Genomic DNA, 18,847 nt, shown 5'->3' with positions numbered 1-18,847 from the left:
CACCGCTATCCATTTCCAGAACTCTTTCATCTTCCCAAACAGACACTTTGTACCCATTAAACATTAACTTCCTTTAGGCCCTGGCAGCCACCATTCGACTTTCTGTCTCTGTGAATTTTACCTAGTTTGGGTACCTTCTAGAAGTGGAATCCTACGTATTTATCCTTTTGTGTCTGGTTTATTTTAATTAGTATGTCCTTGAAAATTCTTGACAGCTCACTGGAATTTGGCTATCCCCAGGTCTTGGCTACAGATTTCTGCAGGATGGGACATAACTCTTCAAGTATTTTCTCAGAGGCTTTTGCTCTGCCCCCTCTTAAAATGGTGAGTAGAAGTTTCTCTCCAGAGAAGCCCCTTTGCACATTTTTAATACAACTTCCAATTGCAGCAGTTTTGTGATGATACTCCTGGTGGTGGTTTTAACTTTTGAACTGTGGTACATGGTGGGACCGAGCCACCACGAAGGCACCCTGGGTCATGCACTCCTGGCCACGTAGGGGCCCCTGGAAATCCTTCATGCTGTGCTAGAACACCTGGGCTTCCTTATCCTGAGTGACTTGTAATCCTGTTCTGTGAGCACCTGTCACATGTCAAAACACTTTCTTCATTATAATGGCTTTAATCATTTTTTAACAAGCCCCAATTTTAATTTTTATTTATTTTTAAAAATTATTTTAAAATGATTTTTATTTTTTCTATTATAGCTGGTTTACAGTGTTCTGTCAAATTCGACTATACAGCAAAGTGACCCAGTCACACACACACACACACACACACACACACATTCTTTTTCTCACATTATCCTCCATCATGCTCCATCACAAGCAACTAGATACAGTTCCCTGTGCTCTACAGCAGGGTCTCATTGCTTATGCATTCCAAAGGCAATCGTTTGCATCTGTTAACCCCAGATTCACAAGCCCCCATTTTTAAATTATTAGATTCAACAGACATAAAATTACTCTGCCAAACTGCCACCAAAAGCTGTTAAATGCTTATTCCCAATTTCTGTAGTTATCTTGTTGCGGCCCAGGAGTACATGGTCCACAAACCACACCCCAAGCAGCACCCCGTGGATGTGAGTCAGATTGCTTGGAAACACACTTTACTAGATTCTCTCAAGAAAACTTTTCTTCTTGGTGACTCCTGACTCCTCATACTGTGGCAGAGCAGAGGTAGGCGGTGAGATGGGATGGCCTGAACTAATCTCCTTCTGTTACCCAGCTTTTGGGTAAGAGGGTCTCTTCCTATTGTTCTGCATCATATTTGTGTGAAGACCTCTGATGGGATGTAATGAAATCTCATGGGCTGGAATCCTCATTTGGAGCTTTGCAGTTGAGAAAGCGGGTTCTCTCAATATACGGTTGTGGGGTTTTGTTATATCCATTCCCAAGATGGGCCATCAACATGCTACCTAAAAAAAATCTTCTGGGTCCCCTTGCTGAGCTAAATGGTGTAACTCTGTATTATCTCTACCAGTCTCCAGACTGCTTTTAAAAATCTTGTTGGTAATATTTAAATCTCTGCACAGTTCCTGATGGTTGGATGGCTTCAATATCTTCAAAGTTAATTCATTGTTAAGTCCTAAGTGGCAGGTAAGCTTAATGGAAGCTGAGATTAGGAGAAATCTTATCAAGGCCTATATTTGGGCTCCATAGATAGGCAGTACTGTAGTATATGCCTGCTTACAGGGTCACGATTAAAATCAGAAGGCAGCCTGTGAACATATGAATCTCAGCATGCTGGCCAGTGGGCTTCAGATACCTCAACAAAGCATGAGGCTGTGTGGTGTAGTGTATAAATTATGAATGTTGGAGTTTAGACCTGGGTTCGGTTTCTCCTCTGCTATTTATAATCTAGGTGCATTTGAGCAGGTACTTAACCTCTCAGAGCCTCATGGATTAAAAATGCTAGGAGGATTAAATGAGAGTGTATCTGGAGCTCGGTACCTGGCATAGAGCAAGCACTCATGTTGGTTTCTGTCTCCTCTGTGATTTCTCTGCTGTGGTCGAGAAAGCAGCTTTTGAATGCTCGGGTTATAGGTGGAAAGCACAGTCAATTGCTTCACAGTAGTGGTTGAGAACAGATTTATACTGCCTGCTATTACATGTTTTTTTTTTTTTTTTTTTTTTTCCTGGAGAGTTTGTAGTCCTTGTCTCTTAAAGAGATTGTATTTGGTAGCAATAAACAGGCTTTTAGCAAAATGGCTCTTTAATCCTGTTCAAGCATATTCTGTACTCACACTAGAAAGGTAGATGAGAACTAAAATGAGATATGACTTTTTACCTCCTGGTTGGGCAAAGATCAAGAGTTTGATACCATGGTGGGTTCAGGAGGATACTGGACAGGCACTGGAAGTGGTGGGGGGAGAATAAATTGGAATAGTGTTTATGGAGAGTAAATTCGTAATGTCTGTCAAAATCCCAAATTCATATTTTACTTTTAGAAATGTATTTATGCTTGTTCATATGCAAAGTAAAGTATTTGCTGATATAATGTCAATTTCAAGATATTTTTTCAATTTTTTAAAGTATAGTTGGTTTAGAATGTTGTGCCAATTTCTGCTGTACAGCAACGTGACCCAGTCATATATATATATATGTGTGTGTGTGTGTATATATATACATATATATATACATACACATATATATACATACATTCTTTTTTCTCATGTTCTCTTCCCTCATGTTCCCAAGAGATTAGATTCAAGATATATGTTTAAGTGAGAGGTACAAGTGGAAAGGAATATATGTAGTTTACATTATATATAGTAGTTATGTTAAATAAAAAGGAAAAATTCATTCACATATCTAAAAAAGAATATTTTGGGCTGACCCAGGCATATTTAACTTTGGAATCAGAAAGGGGACAGGAGTTGCCGTTGTGGCTCAGTGGTTAACAAACCCAACTAGCATCCACGAGAATGCAGGTTCAGTCCCTGGCCTCGCTCAGTGGGTTAAGGATCTGGTGTTGCCGTGACCTGTGGTGTAGGTCGCAGACATGGCTCGGATCCTGTGTTGCTGTGGCTGGGGCGTAGGCTGGCGGCTACGGCTCTCATTGGACCCCTACCTGGGAACATCTGTATGCTGCAGGTGCAGTCCTAAAAAGACCAAAAAAAGGCGGGGGGGAACATGCAACCAGAGTACTGGCAGGAATGTGTAATACTGTGTAGTCTTCATGTAGGTATGAAACGTGGGCCTTCCATAGCTCTCTTCTCCAGTAAGTTATAGTAGGTCAAGATGAGTCTGCTGTGCTGTTCCACTCTCAGCACCTAGGACAGGGCCTGTCCTAGGAAATGCTGTTGAATGAATAAATGAAGGAATGAATGAATGAGGAAAGTTGGCCTTTCTCCCGAACTTGCCACTGAATGAATCCTGCCAGTGGGAACCAAGGAGTTACTGTATCACTGGACTCAGTGCCAATATTGTAGAAGATCACAGTTACCAGTGGAGGAAAAGCAGAACTAGGGCTCATATAACCTGGGGCCATGTGACCTGATTATTGATTGTTGGAAAAAGCCAGCAGTGTTATACAAGAGAACCTGATTCTTGGCACCACTTGAAAGGGGAATTTACATAGGATGAAAAAATTTATGTTTAAGATAGAAAATAAAAATATGCAAACAATAATAATTAGTAATCCCACTAGCCAGAAATAGCCTTGGTCAACATTTGGGGATATATCCTTCCAGTCTTACACACACACACACACACCCACACACACCCATTCCTTTTAAAAATAATCCCCTTTCTGTTTTCCATAAAATAGACATTAAGAATTATTCATGTCAGTTAAACAATTTCTGTCCTCATTTGGTCTTATTTCTACCTTGGTCCTTTGCCACATGTAAACAATGATTTATCATTCACTTTATCTGGGTTATTTCCACACTCTGGGTCTTATTCTTACACTCTACCATATTGTTTTAGACTGTAATACTCTTTTCTGATTATTCTCTATAACACTAAGATGATTTATTCTACAGTCATGCAGAATGACTTTCAGTTTTCTGAAATGTCCCCTCCTTTTCCTTTGTGCCTTATTCTGGACTTCTCTCTGCCTTGAGCTTCACCCCAAACCCTGATTTTTTTCTTACTGCTTAGTTCTTTTGTGCTCTTCATACTTCAGCTCTCAAATGTTATTTCCAAAAGGAAGACCTGCATAGACATCCACTCAATTAGGTGTCCCTTCTTTGCATTTTTGTTACACCTTGTGCAGACTCAGTATCTATAATTTTTGGTTTCCTTGTCGGTTTCTCCTTCTCGACTATAATCTTAAGCAAGAGAATAATGTCTTATTCAACTTGAATTCCCTGGAAGCGAGTGACAGCACTCAGCAAACACTAGATGTTCAACAAATGTAGATGAATGGAGCAAAAGCATTAAATGCACACAGTGCTTCACAGTGTACTTGAGGGCTTTCATACGCTTTCTCTTGCTCAGCTGGAGTCTCTTGGCATTTCCTTTTAGGTGGAGAGAGCACATCTTATGAGCCACTTTTGGCTGTTCTTTTCCTTTTCATCACTTCTCCTCATGGGAGCAGGGTTGGTAGTTTGAGAAGAATAATTTGGGATGTTCCCGTCATGGCTCGGTGGTTAACAAATCTGACTAGGAACCATGAGAAGAATAATTTGGACACGCTTAGCCCAATGTAGCCCCCTTTTTTCTTTTGGGAGTGGAAGATCTATCCAGAGTCTGAGGTCTCCTGAACGCCTCAAGCCCTAAGGTTTCTATTGGCATCACCCCCTGGTGCTTGGCAGCCTGTCTCGATCCAGCCTGGTTTGGGACTGGATGAGGTTCAGGTGGCAGGACCATTTATTTCTCCTTTTACTGTGTCTTCTAACTTTCCTTCTCTCAGGAATAAAGGGAAAAATTCTAGCCTCTGTCTTACAAATTTTTTTTATTAAAGTATAGTTGATTTACAATGTGCCAATTTTTGCTATACAGCAAAGTGACCCAGTAATACACACACACACTCCCTTTCTTATATTCCATCATGGTCTATCCCAAGAGACTGGATATAGTTCCCTGTGCTGCACAGTAGGGCCTCATAGCCTATCCATTTTAAATATAATAGTTTGCATCAACTAACCCCAAACTCCCAGTCCATCCCACTACCTCCCGGCTCCCCCCTGGCAACCATCTGTCTTCTTTTTTGTCTTTTTTTCCCCATTTATTTAGGACTTGTGTGGCAAAGAGACATATATTTGTTGAAGTGCCCTTGGAAACCCCACTAAATGATTTGACTCTTATTCCCATTGAATTGATAAGGAAACTGAGACGCTGAGGAGTACAAAGGACAGGTTTACAGTTATGGCATTGTGGGGACCTGGTCTCAGGTCCACTGTCTCTCCAAACAATGCTCTTTCCCTTCGAGCAATTTTTTTTTTGAGTTTTCCTTCCTTTATCTGGACTGCAAGCCATAGCCAGGATTTCCACAAAGAGTGAAAGGAGGAATTTAGGACTTTTCAAGGCCTTTCCAGTCTGAGTCTATAATTCCTATGCTGGGCTTGCATATGATTGTCTATTTCTTTACTATCCATCCCCACGGGGCACATGCTAAGTGTTCGGTACATGTATGCTTACCACCAGCCTGATGTTTAGCATGAGAGGCTCTACGAACAGAAACAGGCTGTGTAAACATTCAGTACAGATGGTTGCAAAGGAGCAATGAAGTCATGGCTTCAGTATGGGAAGCACTGAGCAATGGTTTTCTCAGTCACACCCATCGACCCAGGTCAAGGCACCGATCACATCATCCTCAGAAACGAGGATTGTCCACATAAGCACGAGGGTAGGAGCTGGTGGGCTGCCTGACCACTGGCTCCATCCCCTGCTTTGGGGGAGCTGAGCCAGGCTTTCTGTTGCAGCATGCATTTTCTCAAATAAGCTCAGCGTTGGAAAACAGTTTCTCTTTACTTTTTATGTGTTTTCTGGGCTTTCAAGCCCATGGGTATTTTGAGGGAAACATAGTCCATATGCTTCTGATTTACTTACATTAAACTTGCCAGAAGTTTCTTTTGTAAAATCTATTTCACGTCTGGGAAACCTTTTCAGCCTGTTTTTTAAAGCCTTTTAGCCTGGATCTTCACACTCAAGAGGAAGCAGAGAATTGAAACAATTATTAGGATATAATTGAGACCAGAAAACCCCCTTTTGCCTTTGTTACCTGAACATTTCTGGGAAAAGGTAAAGCTAGAAGGCCTCTGCTATGGGGGTAATTGCCCTAGTTATCCACTTCACATTTCGTGTGTGGATGCAATCTTTAAAGACTGACAACTTTCTTCAAAGCACCGAATGCGAGCTTTTGGTTTTCTAGTTAAGTTAATCTTGGCAAAGTGTCCCTGGTCTGTTTCCTATTCAGAAATCTCTGAATTTGAGTAGGTTATAAATTTGATAAAGTGCTTTTATTTATTTATTCTTTGCTTGGAGGAGAGAGTGACATAAATCCAAAGAAAAATAAATGTACATAAAACTTTCAAATGATACTACTAACTTTCAGATGATAAGTCTTAATATTTTTATTAGCAATAAATGTCAAAGCACTGAGTAGTGGTTGGGAGAGTTGAAGGGGTGGGAGAAAGAATATGTCGAGGGAGGAATAGGGACCATCTACTTAAGAAATAGGGAAAGCAAATTAGAGCCAGCTCACCCCAAACACACACCAGTTTAAGATGCAAAAACTCTGTTTTTATAGTCATCTAAATTCCTAACCTAGAGATTGGATGGAAGTCCAATGCTGGTGTGAAGAGCTAGAACCCTCTACAAAAGAAGAGCAGAATCCTTTCCGCCCCTCTCCACACCCAAGCAGGGCTGTGGTTATCACATCTTGTTTCCATACACCTATGGCAACTTTCAGCTGAATTTTCAGTTTTTCCCATTAAATTTTATAACATTTTCATAAGGTAAAGTTTTGATTTTGGAATCTAATTTTCTGTTTTCTTTCTTTCTTTCTTTTTTTTTTTTAGGGCCGCACTCTCGGCATATGGAGGTTCCCAGGCTAGGGGTCAAATTGGAGCTACAGCTGCCAGCCTACACCACAGTCACAGCAATGCCAGATCTGAGCCACGTCTGTGATCTACACCACAGCTCAGGGCAACACTGGATCCTTAACCCACTGAGAGAGGCCAGAGATCGAACTTGCAAACCTCATGGTTCCTAGTTGAATTCGTTTCCTCTGTGCCACGACGGGAACTCCTGTTTTCTTCCTTCTTCGTCATAGCTTGTGTATTTTTACTAAATGGTGTTTTATGCTGAGATGTTCCAGAAATTACAACTAGTGAAAGTAGAGATACCCTGTCATACTAGAGGGAAAATAAAAAGTCTTGGGAAAGAGCACACTTTTAAAAGAGAACCTTAGGTGTCCAATCAGGCACTGTCTTTGAACTTCCACAGTGCATGAAGTTCTCCAAAGGGTTGGAGATGTTGGGAAAGATGAGCATGACAAAGAAACTAACCCCTAGGATGTTTTTCTTCTCACTGTGACTCTTTGTTGTTGGCTTCTTCCTGTGAGCAAAGACTTCTGGGAGCCTTAGGGCTATGGACTTATTCATCATTGTCTCTGTTCTCAGTCTTCCAAGAAAAAAAAAATTAAAATCTTGTACCTTGGATCAACAAAGGGCCATGGTACTGGGAGTTTGGGGTTAGTAGAGGCAAACGATTTCCTTTAGAATGGAGAAGCAGTGAGGTCCTACTGTATAGCACAGGATCAATATCCAGTCTCTTGGCATGGACCATGATGGAAGATAATACAAGAAAGGGAGTGTGTGTGTGTGTGTGTGAGTGAGAGAGAGAGAGAGACTGGATCACTTTGCTGTACAGCAGAAATTGGCACAACATTGTAAATCAACTATAATTTAAATAACCAAATAAAAAAAAACCCAAAGGGCCATGGTGATCATATAATGGAACATTTTTACTTTACAGTTGAAGAAACTGGGGCCCAGAATTATGAAGTAACTCTCCTCTGGTCCCCAAGGTGTTTAGTGGCTAATCTAGAACTCAAACTAAAGTCTGTTGACTTCTTTTGCACAGCCTTTTCCATTACAGCAAGTGTCAGATTATCATTTGTCCTTGGAAAATACATAAGATGCTCAAGATCTTACCATATTAATACTCTTTGTAATTTGTTATTTAGACATGCATAATCTTACAAATGTGACTATTGAGGTAATTATGTATCACTAGATATTGCTTCATAATATTTCAAGCTGAAATTTTGTAGGCATAAAATCAGGGATTCCTCTGCTATCCCCAAGAGCATACTTCTTTTCTTTTCTACTTCAAAGAATTTATTTTTAAAGAAGAGAAACCTTTTCCCCCCCACCCAAGTTAAACCAGATGTAAACCAGAGGAAATCGTAGCTTCCACTTTTTCCTTTTGGAATTACTCCTTTCCTTATCTAAGTACTTGGCTCACGAAAACAGTATCTGTAATAAGTCAGCCGGTTCTCAACTTGGCTCCCCTCCTCCCTATCGAGGTGGATTTGTACACATGGTTTACCATCCCTGGGATCCATGTCATTATCCAAGGACTACAGACTTGGGTTAGACAGGCAAGTCTCTTTCTCCTTAGATGATCATACTTGAAGCAGGTGTTTTATTCAGTTTCTTTGGGAAAAATACTTGAAGACATAAAAAGTTTTAGCAGCTAATCCAGCATACTCGTGACTCCAGTCTTTCACCTAGGAGCAGAAAAACAATGACTACAGGTAAACTAATCACAACATTTTCTGAAAACTTTATCAGGTGCCACTGCTGACACTCGTATCATACTTTGTTCTCTGGCAGGGCTATCCATGTGAAATGTCTTATTAGTACGGCTGTTTTGACATAGTGTACGAACATGTTATCGGATTCTTGACACAGGCATTTCCCATGCATTGCTGAACTCAAATCCTCCTTAAAGAGTAATTCCAGATTGATTCCATATACGGGGCTGGATGAGGAGTGCGCATAAACATTGTCATCACGTGTCTTAGGTACAAGGGACAGACAAGATGTTCAGCTGTATTCCATCAGGCAGACCACAGTTCTGAGCATAATACAGAACAATGTGCCACCTTCTTTCTTTTTTTTTTTTTTGGCTTCACCTGTGTGGCATATGGAAGTTCCTGGGCCAGGGATAGAACCCACGCTGCAACTGCAACCTGTGCCCAGCTGTGGCAATGCTGGATCCTTCACCCACTGCTCTCGGCCGCATATCAAACCTGCACTTCCTCATCGACCTGAGCCACTGCAGTCAGATCCTTAACCCACTGCTCCACAGCATGAACTCCCAATGCTTCTTTCTTGAAACAGAAAATCGCCGCTGGCTTCTCAGCGTAGAGGTAAAGGCATCGTGTTTTTAGGTCACTTTACATCATTCCTGTGACCTAGTTTTCATTATTCAGTGGTTACATTAGTGTATATTTTATTGTGTGCAAGTTAAGATCTGGAAGAGCAATTTGTGGTTGTGTTTCCATTTGTCAAAATCTCTTCCACAGTTGTCAACCTTCTTTCTTAATTGAACAGGGCCTCAGTTTTGGGTGCTGCCAATACAAAGCATTGCTATGAGAACAAACTGCTTAAACTAAGGTCAGTTCCTTAATGTGCTTGGATGGAAGTTGAACATTAGGTTTACAGGGGGAGTAAATGCTGAAGGTCAGGAGAGTACAGATTCAAAGTCAAGTCCTAGTGTTTCTGCTTTTCTGGCGAGAAATGACACTTGGAATCAGACAATGGAATTTTTTTTTTAATGATTTTTATTTTTTCCATTATAGTGGGCTTACAGTGTTCTGTCAATTTTCTACAGCAAAGTGATCCAGTCACACACACACACACACACACACACACACACACACACACACTCTTTTTCTCACATTATCCTCCATCATGTTCCATCACAAGTGGCTAGATAGAGTTCCCTGTGCTATACAACAGGATCTCATTGCTTATCCACTCCAGATGCAATAGTTTGCATCTATTAATCCCAGACTCCCAATCCATTCCTCTTCCTCCCACTTGGCAACCACAAGTCTGTTCTCCAAGTCTATGCATTTCTTTTCCGTGGAAAGGTTCACTTGTGCCATATATTAGATTCCAGATATAAGTGATATCATATGGTATTTGTCTTTCTCTTTCTGACTTACTTCACTTAATATGAGAGTCTCTAATTCTATCCATGTTGCTGCAGATAGCATTATTTTATTATTTTTTATGGCTGAGTAGTATTCGACAATGGAATTTTTAAGGAACAAATAAGCATAAGGTGATATTTCACTGGTGGCAGAAGACCTTAGGACAGCTCTCTTCTGCTTGCTTGCTGGAGAGGTGTCCGCCGTTTCTCAGAGCCCTTCAATACTGTGGTCTTCTCTTCAGAAGATAGAATGGAAAGAAGGCAACTTTCAGAGTCAGGTGGGCTTCGACTTCTAGCTCATCCACGTCCTAACTCTAGGACCTCGAGTATGTTCTTCTCATTGAGCCTCGGTTTCTATACAGTTCAAAATATAGGGGCAAGGATTCCAATTCAGCATAATGTGAGGAATTAATGCTTTGATGTATGTGGAAGTGACTGTGCTATACTCGACACATAGTAGTTGCTCAGTAAAGGTTACATCTCTGTTCCTGGTGTATAGCCCAGGGAACTCTGTCCAATTACTTGTGATTGATAGAACATGATAGAAGATGATATGAGAGAAAGAATGTGTGTGTGTGTGTATGTATATATAGCTGTGTCAGTTTGCTGTACAGCAGAAATTGGCAGAACATTATAAATCAACTATAAAAATTTTTTAAAAACGTTACTTTTCCTTAATTTCTGTATCTGCCTATATTAAACACATGAGACATTGTTTGACCTTACACATCTTCCTTTCTGTGTATGGATGTTGGGCTGACCAGTGTTTGAGAGCATTGTTTAAAGAGAGACAAGGGCCTCTGGCATAAGAGGGCTTATGCTTATGACATGTGAACTCTTTAATCTTCCAAATATCAGATCCTGCATGATTTTCTCTTCCTGAGTTGATCTCCTGGGATATGTCTCCTTGCCTGTCTTAAAACCTATAGGCCCTCTCTGAAGCCTAACTAGTCTTCTTCCCTTCCAGCCTGAATTTCAGTATTATCCCCAAACTCTTCATTATTTCTGGCATCATAATAACAGCTAATGATTGGTGCTTACCAGGTGTGAGGCATTGAGCTGAGTGCATGATGTCACTTAGTCTCACGTAATATAATCTCAGAACAACCCAGATGAAGAAGGAACTTCTATTACCTACCTTTGATAGTCAGATACCTGAGGCTTGAGGAGGTTGAGAGATAGGTTGAATAAATGGCAGAACTAGGATTTGAATCCAGGACTGTGAGACTTCAAAACCAGCCCTAAGCTGCTGTGCTAAAGAGCTTTTTTTTAGTACCACCTGGCCACTGGGCTTGCCAGGTACAGTTGGTACAGAACTAGAGGGTGTGAACTCTTCATCTTCCAGGGGAAAAGACTGACAACAGAAGTCCCTCAGCTGAAACATTCCGTGGCTATGAACAGGATGCAATTAAGCCCATAATCTGTGATGATCACCTGAAGAATCATTCAGAAATGAGAACGCTTCCCAGTGAGCAGTTCAGATGATGTAGGTGTCCCTGTTTGATACCCATTCATGTCTGTGCTTATCATTCCAGATGGACAAGCAGGACATATTTGAGTGCCTTCCGAATGAACAATTGGAGGAGTCTGAGTGATGACCATTCAGCCTCTCTTACTGTGATTCTGGCACACACTGGAGCTCTTAATTCAGTAGAGCTGCCTCTCTTCTCCTTCTGGGCAAGGGAGCAATATGGCTTCAGCCTTTGGGAAGATGCTATTGACTGGCAGAGTGGTGACATGTTGGAGTACTCCCAATCTGGCCCTCAGCCTGGTGACATCACCTCCTCATACTCCTGGGAGAAGGGGTGCAATAAGGAAGTGAGGGTGGTGGATTTTGGCTGCTAGTTTAGAAATAGGAAGGCAAGACAGCCAAGTGATCAGTTGATGCTTAAAAGAAAGAAAGAAAGAAACCAGTTTCTGTATTTTCTAAAGTTTCTATGGATAGAGAGCATGGATAGTTCCCTCTCCCATTTTGATTACCATGGCAAAGAAAGCAGGACTGTTCCATTTTACTGAGCAGTTGTGACCTAGCCAAAGAGGTGCTTCATTTGGAATCAGGCAAGGCTAGTTTTGAATTTCCATTCTGTTAATTTTTACAGATGTGATCTTTTTTTTCCCCAATGGTAATAATCTTTTCTTTATCTCACAAGTGAGCAAACCAAAGCTGGGACAGAGAAAAAAAAAAAACTTGCCCAATGTCACCCATTTAATTCAGAAAAGATAAGGGTACAACCCTTGTCCCTAGGTTCTCAGCTCCACATTGAGAGAGCTTTCTTTTTTCTTTAAAAAATTAAAAAAAAGGGGAGCTCCCATTGTGGCGCAGTGGTTAATGAATCCGACTAGGAACCATGAGGTTGCGGGTTCGGTCCCTGCCCTTGCTCAGCGGGTTAACGATCTGGCGTTGCCGTGAGCTGTGGTGTAGGTTGCAGACACGGCTTGGATCCCGAGTTGCTGTGGCTCTGGTGTAGGCCGGTGGCTACAGCTCTGATTGGACCCCTAGCCTGGGAACCTCCATGTGCCGTGGGAGCGGCCCAAGAAATAGCAAAAAAAAAAAAAAAAAAAAAAAAGACAAAAAAAAATTAAAAAAAAATGTAATTGACTTACAATGTTCTGTCAATGTCTACTCTACAGCAAAGTTACCCAGTTATACATTTATATACATTCTTTTTTTTCACACTATTGTCCATCATTTTCCATCACAATGAATGTGATTTTTGACAATTTAGTGATTCTCTTTGTGTTCCCCCAACTCTTTGAGTTATTGGTTCGGGAAAATGACATAGTGGAAATTGAAAACTGCTCCCCCACTAGAAGTTCCTGTTGTGGCTCAGTGGTTCCTTGAGAATGCAGGTTCGATTCCTGGCCTCACTCAGTGGCTTGAGGATCTGGCCTTGCTGTAAGGTGTGGCACCGGTTGCAGATGCGGCTTGGATCTGGTGCGGCTGTGGCAGTGGCCAGCAGCTGTAGCTCTGATTCAAATGCTAGCCTGGGAACTTCATGTGCCACAGGTGTGGCCCTAAAAAAAAAAGCAAATAAATAAGAATTGACCCCCAATTCTTCAATACTCCTCCCACTGAAAGGTGGTTGTCTGTATCTCCTTTCTTCGCATCTGGGTGGATCTTGTGCCAGTTCCAGTCAATAGAATATGACAGAAGTGATGCCGAGTGGGCTTCTGAGGCTCTTCCCACCCAGTCTCTGCCTGGTGTCTTGGGATACTTATTCTGGCAGGGAGACAACTCTAAAAGGTCCAGCTACCCTGGAAGGGCCATGTCTATAGATCCTGTTGAGCAATGAACTGACAGTAGCATCAAGGGGCAGCCATCTGTGGGAGCCATCTAGGATGTCCATTTGGATGACCTCAGCACAGCTAATATCTGACCACAACTGTGTGAAAAGCCTCAATTGAGAATTACCCAGCCAGACCCTCTGCAGATTCCTGATTCACAAAAGCATGAGCAAAATCAAATTGTTTTACACTACCAAGGTTTTGGGTGATTTGTCATACAGCATCATTAACCTGAGCACATACCAATATTGAAGGGTTACTGCAAGGACTGAATGAGAGAAAATATCTGAAAATCCTTAGTGCTTAATAACTAATGAACAGCTATTTCTTCCACACTGGTCCTCTTCCCATCTAGGGTTGTCTTCAATCCCCAGGATGATCTAGTGTCCCGGATAATGTGGGGTTTTTTTGTTTTTTGTTTTTTGTTTTTAAAAGAGACTGAAAGCATAAAATGAGGTCATCTCCTGAGTGACACCATCTCTTGTGGTTGTGTGTCTTGAGCCCAAGTCATGGCCTTGGGACCACTTGTGTATAATGGAGTTCAGATAGGTAGTCTTGCAAACTGGGGTAACACCTAGAAAGATGGATTCTGTCATTGAAAACTTACTGCTGCTCTTAGAGCTCATCACCACAGCAATGAGGGCTCTAAGTCATCCCTGTGACTTATACCACAGCTCCTGGCAATGCTCGAATCTCTGACCCACTGAGTGAGGCCAGGGATCGAACCAGCATCCTCGTGGATACTAGCTGGAGTCGTTTCCGCTGCACCACAATGGGAACTCCTCAAGGGGCTTTTCTTATTGCCCTCGCTGTGGGAAATTCCCACAGAAATGATTCAGATCACCTGCTGACTTCTAGCTGACTGCTTTTCTTTTTTTGTTCCCTTACTGTGTTCACATTTGCCCTGATCTGCCAGGGAAACAGGAAAACAGAAGTACTGATGGAGGGGATAGAGCTGTGGGTGGAGTAGTGAGGGCAGGTGCTTCAGAAAGAAGTCAGAGGACCTCAGTCTTTCTGGGCAGCCAGTGCTACATGTACCCTGGAGGCAGAGGTGGGTTTTGCCCTAGTTAACAGAAGGAGTCTGTGATAGAACTAATTCTGTCTGGCAAGGATGGTAGAGGAGGTTCTGAGACTTAGCTGGGGATCATTTACTTGCCAGGAACAGAAACCCTCACACATGCCAATTTAAGAAAGAGGGTCTTATGCAGATGGCCAAGGGCCCATGAAAAGATGCTCAACGTTGCTAATTAGGAGAGAAATACAAATCAAAGCTATGAGGTATCACCTCATACTGGCCACAGTGGCCATTATTGAAAGTCTACAAATAATAAATGCTGGAGAGGTTGTGGAGAAAGGGAAACCTTTCTATACTGTTGGTGAGAATGTATACTGGTGCAGCCACTGTGGAAAACAGGATGGCGGTTCCTTAAAAAACTGAAAATTGAGTTACTGAATGATCTAGCATTCTCACTCCTGGGCATACATTGGGAGAAAACTCTAATTCGAAAAGATACATGCACCCCAATATTCATAGTAGCATTATTTACAATAGCCAAGACATGGAAACAACCTCAATGTCCATCAACAGGTGAATGGATAAAGAAGGTGTGATACATATACACAGTGGAATACTACGCAGCAATAAAAAAAGAATGAATAATGCCATTTGCAGCAACATGGATGGACCTAGACATTATCGAACTGAGTAAGTCAGAGAAAGACAAATATGATATGATATCATTTATATGTGGAATCTAAAATGTGATACAAAAGAACATATTTATAAAACAGAAACAGACTCCCAGACATAGAAAACAAACTTACTGAAGGGTTACCAAAGGGAAACTGAAGGGAAAGTGGGTAGGGAGGGATACATTGGGAGTTTGGGATTAGCAGATATAAACTACTATATATAAACAAGGGAAACAACAATGTCCTAATGTGTAGCAAGAGAATGATATTCAATGTCTTGTAGTTATAATGGAAAAGAATATGAAAAAGTATATGTATATATATATATATGTACACATAACTGAATCACTGTTGCACACCAGAGACTAACACAATACTATAAATTAATTGTACTTCAATTAAAAAATAAAAAAATGGTGCTCGCTTAGGCAGCACATATACCAAAATTGGAATGATACAGAGAAGATTAGCGCATGGCCCCTGCGCAAGGATGACACGCAAATTCGTGAAGCGTTCCATATTAAAAAAAAAATAAAATAAAATGAACAAAAGATCATCTTTATATTCATAATATGGGAGAAATCTCAAGGTATCTAATTATGGATTCAGCCTGGGAATCGAGGTACTGAAACGGCAGCAGAGTGATATTCTTTCTACCTCCCTTCTTGCCTCCCTTCTGGGGCCACCTGGTTTCTTGGCTTCTCTTGGCAGACCAATTTCATCTTCAGGGTCTTAATTTTCACTCTGGTGTGACTTCTGGTGGCTTGTGGCTTGATGTTCCCATGGGAGTAGAAACGAGAGTAACAGCTAATATCATAGAGAACTTGCCACTGCCCAGTCCTGTTCCACGCGCTTGCCCTGAAGTAATTCTCACAAGAACCCTAAGAGGCAGTTTCTCTCAAGGTCTTCACGTCATAGGTGAGGAAACTGAAGCATTGAGTATTTAAAGTAATGTGTAGCCAAACTGGAACTCGAATCTATGTCTGCCGTCTTCGTGCCTGTATCAGGTACCTATCCACAGACCTGGATCTTTAAGACAAGTACTCTAGAAGAGGAGAATTTCACTAGCCCTGGCCCAGAACGTGGTTTGGAGTCAGACATCCAGCTGGCATTGTGATATATAGAACTTTCATAAGCTCTGGGTTGGAGTAGGGCTGAGGGATGTTCCTCCAGGTGTGTAGAGGAAACACTGGGCATTTTTAGTAAGCCAGCGATGGAGGAGGGGTCTGAGCACAGAGTAGAACTGTCCCTGTGACTCCTCTTGCCCAGGTAATAACCTCTAGCCAGAGCTGGTGCTGGCACACAGCTTCCCTGGCAGAGGAGCCCAGTCTGACCTGCCAAGGACTTAGCCCCTCCCCCCTCTCCAGTCGAGTCTGCTCCTAGTCAGCCTTCTGCATTTTCCAGGTAGAGTGTCCCATCCTCTCTTATCTAAGGTGCCCACACTTCATCAGAGACCTATGATTCAGAAAAATGCAATGATGGAGTTCCCATCATGGCTCATTTGTAATGACTGACTAGTATCCTTGAGGATGCAGGTTCGATTCCCCGCCTCTCTCAGTGGGTTAAGGATCCAGCATTGCTGTGGCTGTGGTGTAGGCTGACAGCTACAGCTCTGATTTGACCATAGCTGGGAACTTACACATGCATGGGTGTGGCCCTAAAAAAAAAAATATACAGTGTTGTTTTCAATGTTGAGATGGAAATCACAACAACATTGGAAAGAAGATTTATTCCTGCCTTTATGACCTCAAGGCCAGGCTCCTCACTGCCCAGTAGCCCAGTTGCATGAATGCATTAGCATCTGCATGAATGCCAAGTTGTTCTGTGATGCCCTCCCCTTCAGGCTGTGTGACTTCTGGCAGGGGTTTCTGTTCTCCTTGGTTCTCTTGACCTAGGCAAGGCCGCAGAGGGGCTGCGGCTGTGCTCCTTTTCAGCCATGCCTCTGGGAGGTAGGAAGGACTTTGGTAAAACACTTTGCTGGATGCAGCTCCCCTAGCAAGTGAACTGAGAAGAGAGCTGATGGAACCAGACATTTGGGTGTCAGTGTTTATGTTTGGGAAAGAAGGACTTTATTTGGAGCCTTGAGAAAGAGGCTCTGCTCTTTATAAAACAACAGAGGGAAGTTTAGCTTTTGCGTGGGCAGCTTCCATCAGGGAGCAGATGGGGCTTTCAAGACACAGGAATGTTTCCAGACACCACATGTGCCTTTGGAAGGCAAAGGCCAAGTTCTGAAGGGAACGCAGTTGCCCCTGGACCTTGATCATTCCTAGGAAGTCATAAAGCTCCCCTCCGTGCCCCCTGCCCAGGACCACCCTCAGCCAACACTGCCAATATGAGCAAATCAGGCGGGAATGATGTCTCAGGAGGACAGCTGGCACGGAGGATAGGGAAGGAGGTGTTGGTGAAGCTCGGCCTCTGTCCACCAGTGCCAGATAGAGTTTTGGGTGAAGGAGGAAAAAAATAGCTTTATTGCTTTGCCAGGCAAAGGAGGCCACTGCAGGCTAATGTCCTCAAGACTGTACCCTCTCTTGGGAGAGAATATGTGATGGTTTTATAGTTTGGGGGTGAAAAATAGGACCACAGATTAGGATCAGGGTAGGTGCAAGCTTGCATTCTTCAAAGCTGGTGTTGCGTGGACCTGGGGCTGGTTCTGGTGGTCCTCCTTTTTGGAATGAAGAAAGCTTCATCAAATAGTTAACATCTTTCATTTGCTGGGGGTTTTAGTTCTGTGGAAGCACTCAAAGATGTTATTATGTGTATCCCTTGAGGGAGAACCAGGACCCTGCGCCAAGGCTGCACTATTGTTTCTTGACCACCCCCCCCACCCTCGTCTCTGCATTCCCTCCCTTCCCTGATTAGCAACTCTTTGAACCGGCCCTTTGGAACTAGGGAAGATCATGGAGGCTGAAGCTTATTCCCCCAAAACAAGAAATGGGGGACACAAAGGCTTTTGGTCCTAAGAACCGCACAGGGCCCTGCTTGGTGTCAGAAGTAGATCAGACCAATGATCCCCCTCGTCCTGGTGTCAGGGTGGAAGGGCACGAGGCTGGGGGCTGAGTGGGTCACCTTTAACCTGTGTGTTTGCATAGCACCAGACCCGATCATTATTCCCTTGGGCTAGCTCTGGGAGAGGCTGCTGCTGATTGATAACTCCCTGTGGACTCAGCCCGCATTCGGGCTCTGTGTGGTCTCCCCATGTTGTGCTGTGGACTTGCAGGTTCCTAAGGTACTAAGGACTCCCAGGGGATGTTACTGGTCTAGTGTTGGGGCAGTAGCCAGCCTGTGATACTCCTCTGATGGTTCGAGGGATAGCAGGGTTGCTAGTACCTGAGAGCTTGATTCAATCTGCATATCCTGCCTGGCTGTCAGAGAGAGAGAATGAAGGGTGTTCTCCCTATGGCCCTTAGTCATCCTGCTTGGTGCACGTGTGTGTGTTTGTATACGTGCATGTGCACACACTCACAGGTGTGGATGTGTATTTATGCCTCTATCTATGGTATTAAGGGAGAGTCTGTGGAGAATATGATGGGTATTTTCCTTCTCTACAAGGAATCTCAAAAGTTCAGGAGAGCTTAAAAATGTAAAAGAAGTTAGACATGTGGCTGTGATTTGAGGAGGCTCTGGAATCCATCTGACTGGTTTCAATCTCAGTTCTACTCCACATACCAGCTGTGTGATTTTTTGTTGTTGTTGTTACTTAACTTCCTTGAGCACCAGGTTTCTCATTTCAAAGACCAGGTTAATCACTGTATTTA

General features: G+C 42.6%; 1 long non-coding RNA gene and 1 other non-coding gene across 3 annotated transcripts in view; both read left to right on the top strand.

Moving 5' to 3' along the window:
- LOC102157493 (uncharacterized) overlaps positions 1–18,847 on the top strand; it is a 978,951-nt gene that overhangs the window by 36,371 nt on the left and 923,733 nt on the right. The window contains exon 2 of one of the 2 annotated variants that reach the window (XR_014840336.1): positions 241–324. The exons of the other annotated variant lie outside the window; for it this stretch is intronic. This is a non-coding gene — a long non-coding RNA (uncharacterized LOC102157493). The remainder of the gene's footprint in view (positions 1–240; positions 325–18,847) is intronic. 2 annotated transcript variants of the gene reach the window in all.
- Positions 15,509–15,617, top strand: LOC146404396 (U6 spliceosomal RNA). The gene has a single exon (XR_014842663.1). It is a non-coding gene; the product is annotated as a U6 spliceosomal RNA (small nuclear RNA).

The sequence above is a fragment of the Sus scrofa genome, chromosome 3 (assembly GCF_054392235.1).
Source record: "Sus scrofa isolate SSC_HxYL_T2T_F1_AM1 chromosome 3, Sscrofa_HxYL_maternal_Yorkshire_Landrace_v2.0, whole genome shotgun sequence".
Taxonomy (NCBI): Eukaryota; Metazoa; Chordata; class Mammalia; order Artiodactyla; family Suidae; genus Sus; species Sus scrofa.
This window is presented reverse-complemented; position numbering and strand designations above follow the sequence as displayed.